This window comes from Mus pahari, chromosome 17 (assembly GCF_900095145.1).
Source record: "Mus pahari chromosome 17, PAHARI_EIJ_v1.1, whole genome shotgun sequence".
NCBI classification, from domain to species: domain Eukaryota; kingdom Metazoa; phylum Chordata; class Mammalia; order Rodentia; family Muridae; genus Mus; species Mus pahari.
Window position 1 is genome coordinate 23845004 of NC_034606.1, and position 4715 is coordinate 23849718.

Consider the following 4715-nt stretch of genomic DNA (forward strand, 5'->3'; position numbering starts at 1 on the left):
AAATAACAACTGAACTAAATTATTTCAAGTCTATAGTATATCACCTAATGTTTCCTATAAACGCCAAAATTAGGTAAAATATATCAGAATGTAAAGTACAGCCAAATATTCAAAAATTGGTATGTTTAATATAACATTCTAATTTGCATAATTATAATTCACTATTATCAGTAGCCTGTATATTTATAGTATATTTTCAAGTATTTATGTCTTAAAGGTATTTTTAATTACCTTTCTTCATTTTCAGTGTGTGATCATGTGTGCCACAGCATATATGTGAATGTCGAAGGACAACTTGCAAGAGTTGGTCCTCTCCTTCTGGGGTGTAGGTCTCAGGGATGAGACTTAGGTCATCAGGCTTTTCAAAAGACTAAACCACTGGTCCTGAATATTTTATTGATTTATTTTTAAGAAAGATCTCACTTGTAATTCTGGCAGGCCTGGAATTTGATATGTAGAACAGGCTGGTCTTAGCCTCAAAGATTCACCCATTTCTGCTTCCCAAGTACTAGGATTAAAGGCATGTGCCACAGTAGCTGGTTGGAGTTTTAAACATAAACAATATGAGTAAAATTTTATATCAATTTCCCCACATTTAGGTCCTTCACTGACAATGTTCCTTTGTCTTTGAGCCACATTATTAGAGAGTCTGGTGTAGTGCCTGACACATGGCAGACTTTGGCAAATATTAGCTGAAAACAAATTATAAACATCCTAAATAAGGGCTGGAGAGATGGCTCAGTGGTTAAGAGCACTGACTGCTCTTCCAGAGGTTCTGAGTTCAATTCCCACCAACCACATGGTGGCTCACAACCATCTGTAATGGAATCCAAAGCCCTCTTCTGGTGTGTCTGAAGACAGCTACAGTGTACATTAAATAAATACATATATAAATACATAAAAATAAATCTTTTTTTACAAATATCCTAAATAAGATGTATTATGAGGGACTAGAGAGGCGGCTCAGCAGGTAAGAGTGCTTGCTGTTCTTGTAGAGGCCTCAGGTTTGGTTCTTATCATCCATGTCAGGTAGTTCACGACTACCTGAAACTCTACTTCCAGGGGATCTGACAGGCTCCACATGGAAGCCAGAGGTGGCACCTGATCTGGAGCAGGGGTTATAGGCAGGTGTAAGTCACTGGCTGGATGCTGGGAACTGAACTCAGGTCCTCTGAAGACCTCTAGAAGTAAGTGCTCTTTTTTTGGTGGGAGGAGTTTGAGACGGTCTCACTATGTACTTCTGGCTGTCCTAGAATTCACTGTGTAGGCCAGGTTAGCCTCCAACTCACAGAGATATACCTGCCTCTGCCTCTCAAGTGCTGAGCTGTAAAGACTTGCGCTGTCATTCCAGCTGTAGTAAGTGCTCTTAACCACTAGTGAGCCATCTCTCTACCCCTTAGCTGCTGTTTTAAGGAAAACATTAAGGAAAGAAAAAGTAAAAAAGAGAGAATCACTGTACTTTTTTAAAGACTGTATGTTTGTGTGTGTGTATGTGTCTTGTGTGTGTGTGTGTGTGTGTGTGTGTGTGTGTGTGTATGTGTATGCACATGCATGTATGTAGGTGCTCACAGAAGCAAGAAGGGGGCATTATATCCCCTGGGATCTTGAGTACAAGCAGATTTTAAAACATCAGTCAAATACAGTATTATGGACACTTAAGTGAGTACATCTGTATAGGGGCTTTACCATCCCTGAATGAGGAAGCACATACCTGCCATAGCTTCTTCAGCATTCTGTTCCTTAAAGCAGAAGGTTATCCCTTCAAATGAGGTACTTGGCTCAGGCCATCATCACAAATTGTCCCAAAGTAGCTAGCAGTCTTCTACAAAGAAAAATATACTATTATTTTATTATTCTCGGTATTACTTAGACTTACTACCACATTTTAGGCCTTAGCTTTTAAAGAGTGTTTAATTCTGGGGGAAAACTTATCTCCTCATAGAAATTAGTATATATGTGTGTTTACATATATGTTATATGTATGTATGTATGTGTGTATAAACACACATACCACACACACACACACACACATACGTATATATATAAATGCCAAATGCAATACTGATAGAAAGCACAAAAATTAAAGGTGCTTTAAAAAATCTACTTATAAAAAAAAAATCTACTAATACAGAACAATCCAGTAACATTATTTTCAATAAAATGACAAAATCCTATTGTGACAAACTCTGTGACAGAAGCAGCAGAAGGAAAAAGGACTTCTTTTGGCTCACAGTTTTATGGTGGGGAAGGCATGGCAGCATTCATGGCTACAGGCACCTGAAGAAACGTGCTCACATATCCATGGACCCAGCAAGCATCAGGAAGGTTTGGCTGGGTTACCTAGAACCCAGAGACCCACTTCCTCCAGCTGGGCCCTACCTGCTAAAGATTCCACAAGTATTACAAAAAAATTAGAATTGCCCTTCATGGCAGTAAATGTCTTTAATCCCAGCACTTGGGAAGCAGGGGCAGTCGGACCTCAATGAGTCCAAGGGCAGCCAAGTCTACATAACAATTTCCAGCCTATTCAGAGTTACATAGTGAGAGACCCTATCATATACACACAACATTTTTAATTCATCATTCTCTGAAAATTCAAACTAATGTCTAAAATGTTTGGTATATTTCCAAGAGTACCTAATATACTGGAAAGTTTTAATAAAAACTGCAACTGCTTCTTTAACTAAAATAACAGCAGTACTTTTGAAAGTTGAAACATGGGGCTGGTGAGATGGCTCAGTGGGTAAGAGCACCCGACTGCTCTTCCAAAGGTCCGGAGTTCAAATCCCAGCTCATAACCATCTGTAACAAGATCTGACTCCCTCTTCTGGAGTGTCTGAAGATAGCTACAGTGTACTTGCATATAATAAATACATAAAAAAAAAAAAAGAAAGTTGAAAACATTTCACTTATTTATTTATTTACATTGGTGTTTTGTCTGTATGTATGTCTGTGTGAGGGTGTCAGTTCTTGGAATTATAGACAGTTGTGAAATGTCATGTAGGTACTGAGAATTGAACCCCAGTCCTCTGGAAGAACAGTCAGGGCTCCTAACAACTGACCCATCTCCCTAGCCCTGAAAGTGAAAATATTTTTACTGCTGTTCCTAAATCACAGATACTCTAAAGCACAGAGAAACAGAAAAATCATCTTTTATTTTCCCAAATACCTTATGTTCTTATTCCTGCTAATAGAACATACAAGCTTATAAAGTCTTAAGAAATAATGTAAATATATTAAAACATCCACTAGTAAAACATCCACTGAGTAAAAGTTTAGGCCAAAACCTTCCACTAGTTTCATAAAAAGTAAAAGCACTTTACTGGCAGACATGGTGAAGCACTGCATGTAGGACTCCACAATTTTGTTTTAGTATCTCCACATTCAGCCACTCCTTAGCATCCATTACAGGACGTGGATAAGGAGAGAAAATAGGGAACAGCTGCCACAGAGAAAGGTTATTTTCAAAAGTGAATTATTAATACAGTAGGAAACTGGTAGCCAACTGCAAATCATTCTTAAATCACACAGAAAGGGTAAGATGTTTTACTGAACAAGACTCTCCTGAGATGAGCTGCCAAGACACGTGAAGGCACAGACCAAGAGAGGCACACCAGATGAGCTCTTTGATTCTTCTGAATGAAAACCGCATTTCTCTGATGCTATTCCAGTTTCGATACGGAGATTCCTTAAGGACATTTCTAATTCAGAGTATTTTTTTTAATTTAGAGTGAGCATATTTCAGAAATTAAAGAACTCAAGCATGTACATTATACAATAAAAAAGAACAAACTGTTCTGGCAGGAATTATAAAGACCTAGAAGTCTGAGCTCTGCAACAAGCTGGATTCAAACCCCAGCACTGCTGCTCACACCTGCTTGGTTTTAAACAAGGTTTTAAACACAGGCTGAGCCTGTGTGCCCAGCCTCCTCATCTACAGTCCTGGAGCAAGCAGCAGGACTTTGTTAATGGGGCTGTTCTGAGGACTGCAAGACGAAGAAAATAGCTCTTAGGCTACTTTCTGGTACTTAGTAGAACAAAATGAATTTTGCTTGGATTTTACTTCTATTACTGTCACATTATATAACAAAGGAAGTCTTTGTTTAAAATTTGATCAGTGCTAATAAATTATAAAATATTTTTAAGATCTGGTTAACAGTCAACTTGTACATTGTATTCCCTGTTTATAACCCTGATATATTAAGTTTGGCTTTAACAGTGGACAAATAATATAATTCAAGCCCTATACACATACATACTCTGAGTTACCGTCCAAATGAATCATTACTATATGGCACATTGTAAAGGGTATTACATAAAATTAACAAATCTTTGACACAAATAATCTTACATTATAGTGGAAGAATTGGTCTTGTTAACCTTTACACTTCTATATGCCTATACACAGTCCATACCCAGTTAAGTTTTAACAACCTTCCTTTTCACAAAAAAATGGGCTGTAGATGAAAGTAAACATTTAGGATAGGAGGAAGGCATAATCATAATTAAATATTCACAAATATCAAAGAATCCTATGTCCTTTCATGACAACCAAAAAGGAGAAATGCATATTGAGGAAGAGGAAAAAGGGGATTCAAACCATATAAGAAATATTCATCACACTAATGCTCATGCCAGCAAGATTCTGCTGAAGGGACCCTGATATAGCGGCCTCTTGTGAGGCTATGCCAGTGCCTGGCAAACACCGAAGTGGA

The 4715-nt window shown here is 37.9% G+C and overlaps 1 protein-coding gene across 3 annotated transcripts in view; it reads right to left on the bottom strand.

Annotated features, from left to right (window-relative positions):
* Zhx1 (zinc fingers and homeoboxes 1) overlaps positions 1-4715 on the bottom strand; it is a 27132-nt gene that overhangs the window by 17154 nt on the left and 5263 nt on the right. For all 3 annotated transcript variants that reach the window (XM_021216614.1, XM_029547948.1, XM_021216615.1), the window contains exon 2: positions 1712-1822. The gene's annotated coding sequence lies outside the window, so the exon portion shown is untranslated. The remainder of the gene's footprint in view (positions 1-1711; positions 1823-4715) is intronic.